Raw genomic sequence first — 20442 nt, 5'->3', positions numbered from 1 at the left:
TGGTCAAACCATCATGTTAGTGTCTCACCCTGGTGCTCCTCCTGTCCATCAGCATCCAGCAGGAGAGACCATTATCACCAGGCTGAGTGTCCATGAGTGGCAGTATTTCTGTAACAGATCTGGATGTAACAGAGACTCGGAGCAGAAGAAACTCACAGGAGTCGATTAAAGGTTCAAAAAGCCACTGTCTTTATTGGAGAGCCAAGTGGTACTACGCAGGTAGTCAGTCTGATATAGACAATAACAGGCAGGGAAGAGGCATAACATCCAAAAAAACAAGGCAAAGTCCCAAACCATGGAATCACACACGAGAGAATGCTGCAAAGCAATGTGCGCACACACACACACACACACACACACACACACACACACACACACACACACACACACACACACACACACACACACACACACACACACACACCACACTGGAAACAATACATAAGACATTTAACGAGATGTTACAATTTCATGCACCGAATTCAACGATGTGGCACTTTTTGTGTCACTAAGTTGGATGTCATGCAGTTCTGTCTCTCAAAAATTGTACTTTGTGTCCGTGTCTGTGTCCTAGTGCATCATGTTTTCTGAGTTCACCAAGAGGGGTCAGAGGCTATGAGTAATGAGTCTGCCCAGACGCATCAAGCAGACATGGAGTCCATATTTATGGTGTGTTTTTGTTACTACAGTGAGAAATAAAATGCGACGCATAAACGGCCATCATAACAGAATCAATGCTACATTCTCTGAAAGTATTTATTACAGTTAATTTTCCATGTTATTATGTTGCAGCTGCTTGAGGAGACCACGATCACCTCTGTGAAAGGTGAACTGAAAATCTTTCAAAAGGGTTCTCAGTCCTGATTAGACTGAAGATTCAGAAGCCGAGAAGAAAAATGAGGACATGGTGGCCAGCGAGGAGAGAGAGCGGAGGAGCAGGAGCAGCGGCTGCGAGGCCCTTCTAAAGATCACACTCCACTTCCTGAGAATGAAGCAGGACGAGCTGGCCGCCCCCCTGCAGGGCATTTTATTAGGTGACGACAACGTGTCATTAGCTCCAACAAAAATTGTTCTCCTAATCATTATTAAGCAGCTCCACATGGCATCGGTTTTGCTGCCGGGAAAATGTTTCCGCTGTTGAATTCGCCCAGCCTACACGGTGCATTAAGGGAACTGATCAACGTGGGCTGGAAATTACATTATCTGTCAAATTGGTTTCACCATGTTTCTGAGTTTCTAGGAAAGAGTTCAGAATCGTGAACTCTGACATTCAAAACACTGAAGTGGCTCTCCACACTGGGCCAGCTCCAGGTGCAGGCCACCTGGGCACCGCCAGTTGTAGGGGCACCAAAAAGAAGGAAGAACTATTTACTAATATTACTCCTGATCTACTTTCTACAAAGTCTGTCACTGTGTAAGAATCACAAATGAGTCAGCAGCTTACTTATGTTCCATGCAAACATTATAATAAGATCCACACCAGGATAAATCATCATCTGGTGTGGATAATGCTGTATATACTCAGGTGTGTCCTCAACTGGAGTCATGTAGTCAGCGAGTCAGTAGGTTTAACGTTAATGATAAAGAACTAGGCCACCCTGAAAATAACGTAATGTCACTGACGTCGGGAGGCAGGCCGATCCAGGCATTTTGACGCCGGTAGCCTATAAGCAGTGGTGGAGGACGCATTCAGATGCTTCAATTTAATAAACGTACCAACACCGCAATGTAAAAATGCTCTGTTACAAGTCAAATCTTGCAATTAAAATCCTACTTAAGTTAAAGTGTATTAGTATTATTGGCAAAAGGTACTTCTAGTATCAATAGTAAAAGTACTCGTTCGGGTGAAAATCAGATTTTTCAGACCTTATTATAATATTAGATCATTAATCCTGAGTCATAGATGCTTAAGCAGCATTTTACTGTTGGAGCTGCTCAAGGTGCTCTCGTTTTAACTACCTTTGTATACAGTCAGATAGTTTAATCCAGTGGTTCCCAACCCCAGGCCTCTCCAAAATATCACCACTTTTTGGACGTCTTTCTAATCTTTGATTTTTGGTGAGATATTGGATCATTTGAGCATTTATTGACATGAAACCATGTGAGAAGTTTAGAGGGAAAAATCACTATTTGGTGGAGCTGTTAACAACTCAGACATCTGAAATGCGACCCTCGACATCTTTTTCTAAGATGTCAGAGGCCAAAAAGGTTGGAAACCACTGGTATGAACTCTAACAATGGGTTTTGTATTAAAAGCTTGTTATATTATCCAATGGTTAAAATCTTCATCTTAAAAGTAACTTGTAACTAGTGTTATCAAATAAATGTTGTGGAGTACGTTGTGAAGTGGAAGTATAAAGTAGCACAAAATGGAAATTCTCAGGTAAAGTACAAGTAGCTCAAAATTTTACTGAAGTACAATACATTTCATACAATTATGAAAATCACCACAGTTGAAAATCAACCGAGGATCTAAAGTTTTAGACTTGTGACTTATTTCTTATCAATTTATTATTTACATCGTTCGGACAAAAGGCCGAAATGTAGGTGATGGTGCGCTTCAATGCCAACAACAATGCCACTACTGCAATTATTGTGAGACATTGCATTTAAACAGCAATGTTTAAAACTCTTTGTAAAAATAAACTTGACTGGACACAAAAATATTCATATTATTCATTAAATGATAACATTTCCTTTGGACCTTTATTTATACTAAAATTGTCCCAGATGGGACTGGAAGCATCCTGAGGACGGTTTCTATGTCCCAGATGTTTTTACTCAATAAACCTGGAATCTGAGTCAGACAGCACAAACCCTGAAGAGTATTTACACGTAGATCTGACTGATCCTGTCGTCGTGGAGAACAATTTGAAATGATAAATGAAGATACCGCGACTCTGCGGCGTGCGTAAAATGCTCAAAGCTACACTCTCGATAACTAGATGCACGTACTGATCCTGCCTCTGCCTGGAAAACCTGAAATATGGTTGGAGTGAAAATCAAAAATACCTAATAAGAGTTTTTAATCAGTGAGCTTGTAATGTAGATTTTAGGTCCAAATGTTGCCAAAGCCCGCAAGGAGCCGTTCATGCTAAGACTTAGACCAAATTTCTAGCAAAAAAGTCTGACTGAGGACGCAGTCAGAGCTGGACAGTTTGTCATAGTTAGATATGAACTTGATCTCAGGTCTTTTACAGCTTGTTTGGATGAAACTTTAGATCACAGAGGTGAGATGTGACTGTAAAAACAGATGTTCACAAAATGGACGTCAAGGATTCCATAGTTGCTATGTTTGTATCCAGGTGCATCATCATCCTCTACCTGCACATTGTGGCTGAAGGCTGCAGTCACACCCACTACCTCCAACGTCTGCCAGAAACCTGCATCTTCCTCCACCTGCAGAATCTGACACAAAGCTGAGTCCAGAAACTCCACCTACAGCCTCTACCAGCAAAGTACTGCTTCCTCCACTTGTGGATTGTAGCAGATAACGGAGGGTAGAATCTTCACTTGCAGCCTCTGCCTACAAACTACAGCTCCAACCTCCACTTGCAGAATCTGGCAGACAGCTGAGGCCCAAACCTCCACCCCCACCATCCTCTGCTAGACAGTTAACAAGCCACACTGCACCTGCAACTTCTACTGCCAGCAGCTTCTTCCAGCCTTAAACAGATCCAACATCTTTTTGAAGCCCACATTCAACCAACGCTTGCAGCCTCCACCAGTAACCCGGAGCCCCAACCTCCACCTACAAATGGTTGTTAGTTATGTACAACCCACCTGCAGCCCCCGTCACTCAGCTGTGGTCCCAGCCTTCACCTGGAACTTCTGTTAGCCAGCTGCATCCTCAGCCACCGCCTCCAGCCTCCAGCCTCCACCACACAGTTCCAACCCACACTCCAACTCCAGAAAACCTGCATCTTAACCCTCCCTCTGGCACTAACAGTCAGATTCAGCCCCACGCTTCACCCGAGATTGTTGCCTCTTCCTGCAAACCTCAAAAACATGACGCAGCTCCACTTCCAGCCTATAGTCTACACGCACCCAACGTCACGGCAGCCGCAGCCACGGCATGATCAGTGAGTATAAAGGTCTACATACTTAAAATATTCAATGAAGACAGGAACAAGTTATCTTTATTTTTCCCAAACTTCATTCCTGTTGTTTTCTTCTCCAGGCCCCTTTCCAACATTGTCCAAAAGCATTTTCAGTCCTTTATTTGGTTCCGTTTTGTCTCATCGCAGGCAAACACCAGTTGGTCGACCAATGATTATCCCAGAAGCATCAACAGTCTCTGTGTGAGCTGCCAAATATGGTGAAGTCCAAGCTGTGTAACCTGCATGACAGGTCCAACGAAGAGGTCCTACTACACCATGAAGCAGCAGAGGTATGTCACACATTAGTGTTTTTGATGCATTTTAACTAACTAGACAACATTTTAATGCATTTTAGAAAATGATCAAGCCTAGTCTGAGGCATATTAATGCTTATTTTTCCCTCCTTCCCCCAGGCGATATATGCAGCAGCCGTGACCCCTCATCTGCTTCTGCTTCATCTTATTCCTCAACCCCATCCTCTAAAAACACCAACGACTTCTGCTCCTCTCCCCAACGGAGCGCTCCCCTTCACCCTAAATTGAGGCCCGTCCCAAGTATTACCCTAGATTATTGTGTTTTCAACAAATGCTTTAAAAATAGATTTTGATGTTCCTCATACAAGCCCCCTCGGCACCTTTTGCTCTAAATACTTTGTGCTGAACTGCCCAAATGTCTGTTTTTATTTACGATTTGTTGAAATCAAGGCTGTGAACGTAAATCTGCGTATTCCATGAACTGGTGAAATAAAAGTGGAGTGGATTGTATGTGTGTTTTCATTAAAAGTCGTTGAAAGCATTTAAACACAGAATGTAATGAAACTGACCTGACACAATGAGACATATTTTTATGAATAAAAGGATAAAGATGGTACAGACCAAAACTTCACTGATGTATCCAATGGTTCTTGATGTGTTATTGAGGTATTACTGATGTATTACCAATAGTCCCTGCCACAAACACTTCCTGGGGCGTGTAGAGCTGAGCAGTATGGAAATATAAAAAACATTTTACCCTCATTGTTTAGCAGCAATTTGATCCAGTTCCTCACATGGCTTCACAAAGGGATTTCATTTTTCTCAACAGTCTAAACCAGGTATACACTATCAGATTCATTTTGCACATACCAATCCATATATTGTTTGAAAAAACTTCATACACTTTTGAATCCAAATAGTGTTAAAATACTCGTAATGAATTCAAGGCAAAACTTGTGTATCTTTTCTACTGTATTTAAATTAAAAGAAAAAATGTCAATGATCAAATGATTGAAAAAATTAAAAAAACATGAGAGAAAAAAAGTACTGTTAAATGTACAGTTGTTCTGCTTGTTTCGACTCAGGCAGCAACATGAACTGATACATTTCACTGCATCTTTAGCGATGACAGGATTTGTTTTCTATAATACTCATTTTGGATTTATTCTAAAGTGAAATAAAAGACTCAAGATATAAATATATATATATATATATATATATATCAAAGAAAAAAAACAATTCATTCTTGCCTTTTGGGTTTATTTTAGTAAAGAACTTTCACCCTTTAGGCCTAGCTTGGTTTTTCAAAATCCCACAATAAATACATACATTTAAAATACTCTCTGTCAATTTCAAATGTGCTTTATTGGCGAAAGCAAAGTTCATAGACGTGCATCTCATTTCATACAATTGTCAAAGTGGAAACTCGACCGAGGAGCTAAAGTTTTAGAATCGTGACTTCATTGCGCTTCAATGCCAACAACAATGCCACTACTGCAATTATTGTGAGACATTGCATTTAAACAGCAACGTTTAAAACTCCTTGTAAAAATAAACTTGACTGGACACAAAATTATTCATATTATTCATTAAATGATAACATTTCGTTTGGACCTTTATTTATACTAAAATTGTCCCACATGGGACTGGAAGCATCCTGAGGACGGTTTCTATGTCCCAGATGTTTTTACTCAATAAACCTGGAATCTGAGTCAGACAGCACAAACCCTGAAGAGTATTTACACGTAGATCTGACTGATCCTGTCGTCGTGGAGAACAATTTGAAATGATAAATGAAGATACCGGCGTGCGTAAAATGCGCAAAGCTACACTCTCGATTACTAGATGCACGTACTGATCCTGCTTCTGCCCGGAAAACCTGAAATATACTTGAGCTGGACAGTTTGTCATAGTTAGATATGAACTTAATCTGCCTCTTTAGCAATGACGGGATTTGTTTTCCACAATTTTGTTTGCACTGGGGTGACATAAATCAGTTAGAGACGTGTATATCAAACAAATAAAAACAAATTCATTCTTGACATTTGGGTTTTATTTTAGTAAAGAACTTTCACCCTTTAGGCCTAGCTTGGTTTTTCAAAATCCCACAATAAATACATACATTTGAAATACTCTCTGTCAATTTCAAATGTGCTTTATTGGCGAAAGCAAAGTTCATAGACGTGCATCTCGTTTCGTACAATTGTGAAAGTGGAAAATTGACCAAGGAGCTAAAGATTTAGAATCGTGAATTATTTTTCTCAAATTATTATTTACTGTAAATTATTGGTATCAAGGAAATCGGCCACTAGCGAAGCCATTTTTTTAGAGAAAAGGCCGAAATGTAGGTGATGGTGCGCTTCAATGCCAACAACAACGCCACTACTGCAATTATTGTGAGACATTGCATTTAAAAAAAAATCTTTAAAACTCCTTGTAAAAATAAACCCGAAAGGACACAAAAATATTTATATTATTCATAAAATTATATCATTTTAATTTGGACCTTTACCTATAATAACAATGTCCCAGCAGCTCTGATGGGACTGGAAGCATCCTGAGGACGGTTTCTATGTCCCAGATGTTTTTACTCAATAAACCTGGAATCTGAGTCAGACAGCACAAACCCTGAAGAGTATTTTCACGTAGATCTGACTGATCCTGTCGTCGTGGAGAACAATTTGAAATGATAAATGAAGATACCGGCGTGCGTAAAATGCGCAAAGCTACACTCTCGATTACTAGATGCACGTACTGATCCTGCTTCTGCCCGGAAAACCTGAAATATACTTGAGCTGGACAGTTTGTCATAGTTAGATATGAACTTAATCTGCCTCTTTAGCAATGACGGGATTTGTTTTCCACAATTTTGTTTGCACTGGGGTGACATAAATCAGTTAGAGACGTGTATATCAAACAAATAAAAACAAATTCATTCTTGACATTTGGGTTTATTTTAGTAAAGAACTTTCACCCTTTAGGCCTAGCTTGGTTTTTCAAAATCCCACAATAAATACATACATTTGAAATACTCTCTGTCAATTTCAAATGTGCTTTATTGGCGAAAGCAAAGTTCATAGACGTGCATCTCGTTTCGTACAATTGTGAAAGTGGAAAATTGACCAAGGAGCTAAAGATTTAGAATCGTGAATTATTTTTCTCAAATTATTATTTACATCTTTCACTTTACAGGCTTTTGATGTAAATTATTGGTATCAAGGAAATCGGCCACTAGCGAAGCCATTTTTTTAGAGAAAAGGCCGAAATGTAGGTGATGGTGCGCTTCAATGCCAACAACAACGCCACTACTGCAATTATTGTGAGACATTGCATTTAAAAAAAAATCTTTAAAACTCCTTGTAAAAAAAAAATCAAAAGGACACAAAAATATTTATATTATTCATAAAATTATATCATTTTAATTTGGACCTTTACCTATAATAACAATGTCCCAGCAGCTCTGATGGGACTGGAAGCATCCTGAGGACGGTTTCTATGTCCCAGATGTTTTTACTCAATAAACCTGGAATCTGAGTCAGACAGCACAAACCCTGAAGAGTATTTACACGTAGATCTGACTGATCCTGTCGTCGTGGAGAACAATTTGAAATGATAAATGAAGATACCGCGACTCTGCGGCGTGCGTAAAATGCGCAAAGCTACACTCTCGATTACTAGATGCACGTACTGATCCTGCTTCTGCCTGGAAAACCTGAAATATGGTTGGAGTGAAAGCTGGTCAGAGCTGGACAGTTTGTCATAGTTAGATATGAACTTGATCTCAGGTCTTTTACAGCTTGTTTGGATGAAACTTTAGATCACAGAGGTGAGATGTGACTGTAAAAACAGATGTTCACAAAATGGACGTCAAGGATTCCATAGTTGCTATGTTTGTATCCAGGTGCATCAGTTACGTATGATCAGCATTTAAAAATCAACAAAGCCTCCAAAGCACAAGAAAAGTTTCACACGAAGATTTCACACGACGATTTCTTTAAGATCAACGCTACTACTGAGGACTTCTCACATCCTGACAAGAACTCAAGACTGACGAAAGCGACACACCAAACTTCCATCATGGAAAACGTGAGATTTGAACACTTTCAAAGTCTGTGGTGTTTTCTATGTATTTTACCGTTGAGAATTCCAAAACCCTCAACGTTCACTGACGCATTGCCAACAGGCAGAATATATACTGAAGTTGATCCGGATTAATAAACTGTAAAGAAACGAAGTACCTGTTTAGGCCTAGGCATTCATCTACTCATAAAAGTCAATAAACTACCCAATTGTGCTTATTAATGTCACCGTCTTAGAGACAGTAATGTCAGCATTTTAATAACATCCAATAAAATAATCAATATCACACACTGATATTATCCAGCTCTCAGCTGGGATACATAATAATGTTGTCATTTATAGTGAGGCCATAAGTGCAACTCTGAAGTACTTGAAATTGGTATAGAAATCCCAGCAGATATGTGATGTTACATTTTTGTGTATTATATGGTGAAACAATGCTCTGGTGTCTTTTACATGGAAATTTATTTTGGAATGTACAACACTAAAGCACAAAACCAAGTGACAGGATGGGGGCCTTAAACCGGGTACCCCTTAATTACCTGCCCTTGAAGAGGGCCCCTGTGTCAAAATATGTTTTTAAGACTTGCTTCAATTTTGTTCTTACATGTTTCATAGACCTAGATTCATGAGTTTAACGTGTTATATAATTGCACATTGTACACAGTGCACAGACAGTGTGAGGTATGGGGTTCATAGGGGCCCAGCACCTGACTGTTGGCCTGGGCCCCAAAGCAGGTTAATTAAACCCTGTTTATTGTAACAGTTTTGGGAACAATTGTCTGAAAACATCAATACTGGAGAGTAAACCAGCGCATTGACTCAAGTACTATACTTAAGTCAAGTCTGGAGGTACTCAACTTGCTTAAGTTTATTCATTCTATTATCTGCTCCTTCGTACTTTTGCTCCACTACATTTCAGGAGTCAGTGTTTTACTTTGTACTCCGTGACTTTTATTTGACACTTACAGTTACACTTTTATTTGATCGTTAAAGTTTGAGGCCCAGACATTTGATCAACTTATAAACTATGATTGATTTTTAAAGATTATTGACCCATCAGTATGTCAGGCAGTTAAAATGAGCTCCAACCTTTACGGACTACAACATTGATGTTTGTCTAATACATTTACGCATCAATACTGTGTAACCCATAATTTAACATTTCATAATATAAATCAGACAACGGCCCCTCAGTTGCATAATGACTACTTTTACTTTGGATACTTTAAATACATTTTGCTGATAGTAATTCTGTACTTCTTCTCAAATGAAACTTTAAATTGAGAACTTGCTTTTACTGAACTTGTAGAGCCCCATTCCAACATGTGTGTGTGTGTGTGTGTTTTGTTGCAGTGTGACGTGCCCATCCACCTGACAGACCACAACTACTGGATGAGGAAGAGAATCTCGGCACGCCGGGCAGAGGGTGCCGGGAGGCATAGACCCTACAGCAAGTGTCCATGCTGCAGGAATGACCAGGTTAGACATTTGGATTGAAAACTTGATGGAAAAGACCAAATCCTTCATTCGCTCTTATTCCCATGAAGAGCAACATTTGAGTTCATTTTTACTGTTCTTGATGTGAAATTCTTCTTGCAGCCAGGTGAAAAATTCCATGGAAGGAATCTGTGCAGGGTCTTTTGCCTTGACAGAGCAGTCCTCTGTAGCTCATCTCATATACGTTTTTATTCTCTAGTGAGATTTGAAAAGTTTGCTGTTACCAAGTCAAAAGTCTTCCAGAGCCTGAAATCCTGTGCTATCGACCTTCCTCAGGTGCAGAGTTCCATCCCGAGGCCCCAGCGCTCTGTTACTACTGCCGGCCTTCCCCGGAAGAGGAAGCAGAGCTCCGTGCCCCGCGCAGCCATCCCTTCTGCTGAACCTGAAGGGAAGGTGGATGTGGACCAGAGGCCTCCATCCGCCATTTCACCTGATGACCTGCCAGAAGTCTCGACTCTGCCCCCCGGCCCCCGGCCCTCCAGTGCTAATAACCAGCCAAGCTTTGCTGCTGTAGACCACGACGGTCCTGTGAAAATACACAACCGCTCAGTGGAAGAGTACCAGAAAATCTACCACGAAGTGGTAGATGATATGCTGAGGTATGTTTGTGTCAAAAATCACGACTCCGTCCATCACATCACTGTCACATTTGTCAAATCACAGAAACCGCTATCACTCATCTTTCTGAAACATTTAAGCTTTTTAACCACGTGTATTCTTATTCTGTAATTTCTCTTTCTTCCACTCCTCGTAGGTACAAGAATGGCCGGATTCGTCCCTACAGTTTACAGCTCGGACGCCAAATCAAACAGAAGCTGTGGGAGAGACTCAATCGTCCCATGTTTACGACGTCAGTCCAAGAAGATGGACTGGTGCGTGTGGACGTTTCATACGGGGCTGGAGTCTATCCTCCCCTTTATGATGTTGATACGTCTCAAGAACCGGAACCTGGCCCACCACCAAACAAAAGAGCTAAGAACTAAAGCTAAGATGAAAGTAGCAGAAACACTGCAAACAATGAAAGAAATAATCATCCTTAATCAGATCAAATACAACTGTAAATATTGTAGTAGTTTTTAAGTCGTCTTAGCAAGTCACACAACTCAAAACACAATCAGTTAATCAATCAGTTAATGCAGCCTCTGTGTCAGAAAGCTCTTTAATCAGACTCAACCACCACCTAAATCATCTGCCAGGACACACACAGCCTCTGCCAGTAGTGCCATGGTTCATCCTCTACCCACAGCCTCATCCAGCCACTTTCTGTAGCCTCAGCCTCCAGCTGTCGACTCTGTCAAACATCTACAGTATAGACACGTCTCCACCAAAGACCTGTGTAAGATTACTTCACTGCTTCCTTCCACCCTCCGCCTACCAGCCACCGTAGGATGTAAACTCTGCATTCTTACTACAGCAGCCATCTGCTGCTCTAGCCTCCACCTGCAGTCAGCAGACAGCTGCAAACACATGCTCCAGCTACAAGCGCTTACAACCCAAATCTGCAGCCTCTACCATCCAAATGCAGCCCCAAGCTCCAACTACACTCTTGGTAAACAACTGAAAATCTTGTTCCTGCTGAATCCTTTGACAAGCTCCACCTTCAGCATCTACCAGAAACCAGCAGCTCCAACCGCCACCCACAGAAAATCCTGCAAGCCCAAAACTCCATCTACAGCCTCAGCCGGCAACTTCCTCTGCAAACTCCACCTGCAGATTCTCGCAGACGGCTGGGACCAAAACCTTCACCGACAGCATGTACCAGACATCTGCAGTCCCCGCCTCCACCTGCAGATTGTGGTAGAAAGCTGAATCGTGACCCTCCACCTACATGCCTTGCCAGCGACATCCACTGCGGCCTCCACCTGCAGATTTTGGCAAATGTACAGGCAAAGCCTCCACGTCCAGCCATTGCCAGCAACCTGCAGCTTTCTACATCTGACTATTTTGGCAGACAGCTGAGGCCACAACTAGTTACATTCTCTGCCAGTAAAATCCCTTGAATCCATTCCTCCACCTCCAGCCTCTGTCAGCTAGCTGTAGCCTCCTCCACCTGCAGCTTCGGGCAGACAGCTGAGGCCCTTTTCTCCACCTCCCACCTCTACCAGAAATCTGCAGTACCGCCTCCACCTGCAGATTCATATTGGGAAACACGTATACCCAAGCTTCAACCTCCAGCCTGTGCCAGCAACCTGCAGCTCCCTCCACCTGCAGAATCTGACAGAAAGCTGAGTCCAGAAACTCCACCTACAGCCTCTACCAGCAAAGTACTGCTTCCTCCACTTGTGGATTGTAGCAGATAACGGAGGGTAGAATCTTCACTTGCAGCCTCTGCCTACAAACTACAGCTCCAACCTCCACTTGCAGAATCTGGCAGACAGCTGAGGCCCAAACCTCCACCCCCACCATCCTCTGCTAGACAGTTAACAAGCCACACTGCACCTGCAACTTCTACTGCCAGCAGCTTCTTCCAGCCTTAAACAGATCCAACATCTTTTTGAAGCCCACATTCAACCAACGCTTGCAGCCTCCACCAGTAACCCGGAGCCCCAACCTCCACCTACAAATGGTTGTTAGTTATGTACAACCCACCTGCAGCCCCCGTCACTCAGCTGTGGTCCCAGCCTTCACCTGGAACTTCTGTTAGCCAGCTGCATCCTCAGCCACCGCCTCCAGCCTCCACCACACAGTTCCAACCCACACTCCAACTCCAGAAAACCTGCATCTTAACCCTCCCTCTGGCACTAACAGTCAGATTCAGCCCCACGCTTCACCCGAGATTGTTGCCTCTTCCTGCAAACCTCAAAAACATGACGCAGCTCCACTTCCAGCCTATAGTCTACACGCACCCAACGTCACGGCAGCCGCAGCCACGGCATGATCAGTGAGTATAAAGGTCTACATACTTAAAATATTCAATGAAGACAGGAACAAGTTATCTTTATTTTTCCCAAACTTCATTCCTGTTGTTTTCTTCTCCAGGCCCCTTTCCAACATTGTCCAAAAGCATTTTCAGTCCTTTATTTGGTTCCGTTTTGTCTCATCGCAGGCAAACACCAGTTGGTCGACCAATGATTATCCCAGAAGCATCAACAGTCTCTGTGTGAGCTGCCAAATATGGTGAAGTCCAAGCTGTGTAACCTGCATGACAGGTCCAACGAAGAGGTCCTACTACACCATGAAGCAGCAGAGGTATGTCACACATTAGTGTTTTTGATGCATTTTAACTAACTAGACAACATTTTAATGCATTTTAGAAATGATCAATCCTAGTCTGAGGCATATTAATGCTTATTTTTCCCTCCTTCCCCCAGGCGATATATGCAGCAGCCGTGACCCCTCATCTGCTTCTGCTTCATCTTATTCCTCAACCCCATCCTCTAAAAACACCAACGACTTCTGCTCCTCTCCCCAACGGAGCGCTCCCCTTCACCCTAAATTGAGGCCCGTCCCAAGTATTACCCTAGATTATTGTGTTTTCAACAAATGCTTTAAAAATAGATTTTGATGTTCCTCATACAAGCCCCCACGGCACCTTTTGCTCTAAATACTTTGTGCTGAACTGCCCAAATGTCTGTTTTTATTTACGATTTGTTGAAATCAAGGCTGTGAACGTAAATCTGCGTATTCCATGAACTGGTGAAATAAAAGTGGAGTGGATTGTATGTGTGTTTTCATTAAAAGTCGTTGAAAGCATTTAAACACAGAATGTAATGAAACTGACCTGACACAATGAGACATATTTTTATGAATAAAAGGATAAAGATGGTACAGACCAAAACTTCACTGATGTATCCAATGGTTCTTGATGTGTTATTGAGGTATTACTGATGTATTACCAATAGTCCCTGCCACAAACACTTCCTGGGGCGTGTAGAGCTGAGCAGTATGGAAATATAAAAAACATTTTACCCTCATTGTTTAGCAGCAATTTGATCCAGTTCCTCACATGGCTTCACAAAGGGATTTCATTTTTCTCAACAGTCTAAACCAGGTATACACTATCAGATTCATTTTGCACATACCAATCCATATATTGTTTGAAAAAACTTCATACACTTTTGAATCCAAATAGTGTTAAAATACTCGTAATGAATTCAAGGCAAAACTTGTGTATCTTTTCTACTGTATTTAAATTATGTAAAAGAAAAAAATGCCAATGATCAAATGATTGAAAAAATTAAAAAAACATGAGAGAAAAAAAGTACTGTTAAATGTACAGTTGTTCTGCTTGTTTCGACTCAGGCAGAAACATGAACTGATACATTTCACTGCATCTTTAGCGATGACAGGATTTGTTTTCTATAATACTCATTTTGGATTTATTCTAAAGTGAAATAAAAGACTCAAGATATAAATATATATATATCAAAGAAAAAAAACAATTCATTCTTGCCTTTTGGGTTTATTTTAGTAAAGAACTTTCACCCTTTAGGCCTAGCTTGGTTTTTCAAAATCCCACAATAAATACATACATTTGAAATACTCTCTGTCAATTTCAAATGTGCTTTATTGGCGAAAGCAAAGTTCATAGACGTGCATCTCATTTCATACAATTGTCAAAGTGGAAACTCGACCGAGGAGCTAAAGTTTTAGAATCGTGACTTCATTGCGCTTCAATGCCAACAACAATGCCACTACTGCAATTATTGTGAGACATTGCATTTAAACAGCAACGTTTAAAACTCCTTGTAAAAATAAACTTGACTGGACACAAAATTATTCATATTATTCATTAAATGATAACATTTCGTTTGGACCTTTATTTATACTAAAATTGTCCCACATGGGACTGGAAGCATCCTGAGGACGGTTTCTATGTCCCAGATGTTTTTACTCAATAAACCTGGAATCTGAGTCAGACAGCACAAACCCTGAAGAGTATTTACACGTAGATCTGACTGATCCTGTCGTCGTGGAGAACAATTTGAAATGATAAATGAAGATACCGGCGTGCGTAAAATGCGCAAAGCTACACTCTCGATTACTAGATGCACGTACTGATCCTGCTTCTGCCCGGAAAACCTGAAATATACTTGAGCTGGACAGTTTGTCATAGTTAGATATGAACTTAATCTGCCTCTTTAGCAATGACGGGATTTGTTTTCCACAATTTTGTTTGCACTGGGGTGACATAAATCAGTTAGAGACGTGTATATCAAACAAATAAAAACAAATTCATTCTTGACATTTGGGTTTTATTTTAGTAAAGAACTTTCACCCTTTAGGCCTAGCTTGGTTTTTCAAAATCCCACAATAAATACATACATTTGAAATACTCTCTGTCAATTTCAAATGTGCTTTATTGGCGAAAGCAAAGTTCATAGACGTGCATCTCGTTTCGTACAATTGTGAAAGTGGAAAATTGACCAAGGAGCTAAAGATTTAGAATCGTGAATTATTTTTCTCAAATTATTATTTAGGCTTTTGATGTAAATTATTGGTATCAAGGAAATCGGCCACTAGCGAAGCCATTTTTTTAGAGAAAAGGCCGAAATGTAGGTGATGGTGCGCTTCAATGCCAACAACAACGCCACTACTGCAATTATTGTGAGACATTGCATTTAAAAAAAAATCTTTAAAACTCCTTGTAAAAAAAAAATCAAAAGGACACAAAAATATTTATATTATTCATAAAATTATATCATTTTAATTTGGACCTTTACCTATAATAACAATGTCCCAGCAGCTCTGATGGGACTGGAAGCATCCTGAGGACGGTTTCTATGTCCCAGATGTTTTTACTCAATAAACCTGGAATCTGAGTCAGACAGCACAAACCCTGAAGAGTATTTACACGTAGATCTGACTGATCCTGTCGTCGTGGAGAACAATTTGAAATAATAAATGAAGATACCGGCGTGCGTAAAATGCGCAAAGCTACACTCTCGATTAGTAGATGCACGTACTGATCCTGCTTCTGCCTGGAAAACCTGAAATATGGTTGGAGCTTGTAATGTAGATTTGACTTAGACCAAAGACCGAGGACGCAGTCAGAGCTGGACAGTTTGTCATAGTTAGATATGAACTTAATCTGCCTCTTTAGCAATGACGGGATTTGTTTTCCACAATTTTGTTTGCACTGGGGTGACATAAATCAGTTAGAGACGTGTATATCAAACAAATAAAAACAAATTCATTCTTGACATTTGGGTTTTATTTTAGTAAAGAACTTTCACCCTTTAGGCCTAGCTTGGTTTTTCAAAATCCCACAATAAATACATACATTTGAAATACTCTCTGTCAATTTCAAATGTGCTTTATTGGCGAAAGCAAAGTTCATAGACGTGCATCTGGTTTCGTACAATTGTGAAAGTGGAAAATTGACCAAGGAGCTAAAGATTTAGAATCGTGAATTATTTTTCTCAAATTATTATTTACTGTAAATTATTGGTATCAAGGAAATCGGCCACTAGCGAAGCCATTTTTTTAGAGAAAAGGCCGAAATGTAGGTGATGGTGCGCTTCAATGCCAACAACAACGCCACTACTGCAATTATTGTGAGACATTGCATTTAAAAAAAAATCTTTAAAACTCCTTGTAAAAATAAACCCGAAAGGACACAAAAATATTTATATTATTCATAAAATTATATCATTTTAATTTGGACCTTTACCTATAATAACAATGTCCCAGCAGCTCTGATGGGACTGGAAGCATCCTGAGGACGGTTTCTATGTCCCAGATGTTTTTACTCAATAAACCTGGAATCTGAGTCAGACAGCACAAACCCTGAAGAGTATTTACACGTAGATCTGACTGATCCTGTCGTCGTGGAGAACAATTTGAAATGATAAATGAAGATACCGGCGTGCGTAAAATGCGCAAAGCTACACTCTCGATTAGTAGATGCACGTACTGATCCTGCTTCTGCCTGGAAAACCTGAAATATGGTTGGAGTGAAAATCAAAAATACCTAATAAGAGTTTTTAATCAGTGAGCTTGTAATGTAGATTTTAGGTCCAAATGTTGCCAAAGCCCGCAGGGAGCCGTTCATGCTAAGACTTAGACCAAATTTCTAGCAAAAAAGTCTGACCGAGGACGCAGTCAGAGCTGGACAGGTTGTCATAGTTAGATATGAACTTAATCTGCCTCTTTAGCAATGACGGGATTTGTTTTCCACAATTTTGTTTGCACTGGGGTGACATAAATCAGTTAGAGACGTGTATATCAAACAAATAAAAACAATTCATTCTTGCCTTTTGGGTTTATTTTAGTAAAGAACTTTCACCCTTTAGGCCTAGCTTGGTTTTTCAAAATCCCACAATAAATACATACATTTGAAATACTCTCTGTCAATTTCAAATGTGCTTTATTGGCGAAAGCAAAGTTCATAGACGTGCATCTGGTTTCGTACAATTGTGAAAGTGGAAAATTGACCAAGGAGCTAAAGATTTAGAATCGTGAATTATTTTTCTCAAATTATTATTTACTGTAAATTATTGGTATCAAGGAAATCGGCCACTAGCGAAGCCATTTTTTTAGAGAAAAGGCCGAAATGTAGGTGATGGTGCGCTTCAATGCCAACAACAACGCCACTACTGCAATTATTGTGAGACATTGCATTTAAAAAAACGTTTAAAACTCCTTGTAAAAATAAACCCGAAAGGACACAAAATTATTTATATTATTCATAAAATTATATCATTTTAATTTGGACCTTTACCTATAATAACAATGTCCCAGCAGCTCTGATGGGACTGGAAACCATCCTGAGGACGGTTTCTATGTCCCAGATGTTTTTACTCAATAAACCTGGAATCTGAGTCAGACAGCACAAACCCTGAAGAGTATTTACACGTAGATCTGACTGATCCTGTCGTCGTGGAGAACAATTTGAAATGATAAATGAAGATACCGGCGTGCGTAAAATGCGCAAAGCTACACTCTCGATTAGTAGATGCACGTACTGATCCTGCTTCTGCCTGGAAAACCTGAAATATGGTTGGAAAAAAAAAAAATAATATATATTTTTTTTTTATCAGTGGCTTGTTGTGATTTTTTTTTCCAAATGTTGCCAAAAAGCCGCAGGAGAGCCGTTCATGCTAAAGACTTAGACCAAATTTCTAGCAAAAAAGTCTGACCGAGGACGCAGTCAGAGCTGGACAGGTTGTCATAGTTAGATATGAACTTAATCTGCCTCTTTAGCAATGACGGGATTTGTTTTCCACAATTTTGTTTGCACTGGGGTGACATAAATCAGTTAGAGACGTGTATATCAAACAAATAAAAACAAATTCATTCTTGACATTTGGGTTTTATTTTAGTAAAGAACTTTCACCCTTTAGGCCTAGCTTGGTTTTTCAAAATCCCACAATAAATACATACATTTGAAATACTCTCTGTCAATTTCAAATGTGCTTTATTGGCGAAAGCAAAGTTCATAGACGTGCATCTCGTTTCGTACAATTGTGAAAGTGGAAAATTGACCAAGGAGCTAAAGATTTAGAATCGTGAATTATTTTTCTCAAATTATTATTTACTGTAAATTATTGGTATCAAGGAAATCGGCCACTAGCGAAGCCATTTTTTTTAGAGAAAAGGCCGAAATGTAGGTGATGGTGCGCTTCAATGCCAACAACAACGCCACTACTGCAATTATTGTGAGACATTGCATTTAAAAAAAATCTTTAAAACTCCCTGTAAAGATAAACTTGACTGGACACAAAATTATTCATATTATTCATAAAATTATATCATTTTAATTTGGACCTTTACCTATAATAACAATGTCCCAGCAGCTCTGATGGGACTGGAAGCATCCTGAGGACGGTTTCTATGTCCCAGATGTTTTTACTCAATAAACCTGGAATCTGAGTCAGACAGCACAAACCCTGAAGAGTATTTACACGTAGATCTGACTGATCCTGTCGTCGTGGAGAACAATTTGAAATGATAAATGAAGATACCGGCGTGCGTAAAATGCGCAAAGCTACACTCTCGATTAGTAGATGCACGTACTGATCCTGCTTCTGCCTGGAAAACCTGAAATATGGTTGGAGTGAAAGCTGGTCAGAGCTGGACAGTTTGTCATAGTTAGATATGAACTTGATCTCAGGTCTTTTACAGCTTGTTTGGATGAAACTTTAGATCACAGAGGTGAGATGTGACTGTAGAAACAGATGTTCACAAAATGGACGTCAAGGATTCCATAGTTGCTATGTTTGTATCCAGGTGCATCAGTTACGTATGATCAGCATTTAAAAATCAACAAAGCCTCCAAAGCACAAGAAAAGTTTCACACGAAGATTTCACACGACGATTTCTTTAAGATCAACGCTACTACTGAGGACTTCTCACATCCTGACAAGAACTCAAGACTGACGAAAGCGACACACCAAACTTCCATCATGGAAAACGTGAGATTTGAACACTTTCAAAGTCTGTGGTGTTTTCTATGTATTTTGCCGTTGAGAATTCCAAAACCCTCAACGTTCACTGACGCATTGCCAACAGGCAGAATATATACCGAAGTTGATCCGGATTAATAAACTGTAAAGAAACGAAGTACCTGCTTAGGCCTAGGCATTCATCTACTCATACAAGTCAATAAACTACCCAATTGTGCTTATTAATGTCACCGTCTTAGAGACAGTAATGTCAGTCAATATCACCCACTGATATTATCCAGCTCTCAGCTGGGATACATCATAATGTTGTCATTTATAGTGAGGCCATAAGTGCAACTCTGAAGTACTTGAAATTGGTATAGAAATCCCAGCAGATATGTGATGTTACATTTTTGTGTATTATATGGTGAGACAATGCTCTGGTGTCTTTTACATGGAAATTTATTTTGGAATGTACAACACTAAAGCACAAAACCAAGTGACAGGATGGGGGCCTTAAACCGGGTCCCCCTTAATTACCTGCCCTTGAAGAGGGCCCCTGTGTCAAAATATGTTTTTAAGACTTGCTTCAATTTTGTTCTTACATGTTTCATAGACCTAGATTCATGAGTTTAACGTGTTATATAATTGCACATTGTACACAGTGCACAGACAGTGTGAGGTATGGGGTTCATAGGGGCCCAGCACCTGACTGTTGGCCTGGGCCCCAAAGCAGGTTAATGAAACCCTGTTTATTGTAACAGTTTTGGGAACAATTGTCTGAAAACATCAATACCGGAGAGTAAACCAGCGCATTTACTCAAGTACTATACTTAAGTCAAGTCTGGAGGTACTCAGCTTGCTTAAGTTTATTCATTCTATTATCTGCTCCTTCGTACTTTTGCTCCACTACATTTCAGGAGTCAGTGTTTTACTTTGTACTCCGTGACTTTTATCTGACACTTACAGTTACACTTTTATTTGATCGTTAAAGTTTGAGGCCCAGACATTTGATCAACTTATAAACTATGATTGATTTTTAAAGATTATTGACCCATCGGTATGTCAGGCAGTTAAAATGAGCTCCAACCTTTACGGACTACAACATTGATGTTTGTCTAATACATTTACGCATCAATACTGTGTAACCCATAATTTAACATTTCATAATATAAATCAGAC

At 40.1% G+C, this 20442-nt stretch overlaps 2 long non-coding RNA genes across 2 annotated transcripts; both read left to right on the top strand.

Moving 5' to 3' along the window:
- The first annotated feature begins 4051 nt into the window (after nucleotides 1-4051).
- Nucleotides 4052-4712, top strand: LOC120787061. The gene is made up of 3 exons (XR_005706868.1): nucleotides 4052-4082; nucleotides 4248-4390; nucleotides 4514-4712. It is a non-coding gene; the product is annotated as an uncharacterized LOC120787061 (long non-coding RNA).
- Nucleotides 4713-12784: 8072 nt separating this feature from the next.
- Nucleotides 12785-13648, top strand: LOC120787060. The gene is made up of 3 exons (XR_005706867.1): nucleotides 12785-12815; nucleotides 12981-13123; nucleotides 13246-13648. It is a non-coding gene; the product is annotated as an uncharacterized LOC120787060 (long non-coding RNA).
- The last annotated feature ends 6794 nt before the right edge of the window (nucleotides 13649-20442 follow it).

The sequence above is a fragment of the Xiphias gladius genome, unplaced genomic scaffold (assembly GCF_016859285.1).
Source record: "Xiphias gladius isolate SHS-SW01 ecotype Sanya breed wild unplaced genomic scaffold, ASM1685928v1 HiC_scaffold_106, whole genome shotgun sequence".
Classification (NCBI taxonomy): Eukaryota; Metazoa; Chordata; class Actinopteri; order Istiophoriformes; family Xiphiidae; genus Xiphias; species Xiphias gladius.
Note: the sequence above shows the minus strand (reverse complement) of the source record. Positions and strands in the feature narration are given on the sequence as shown.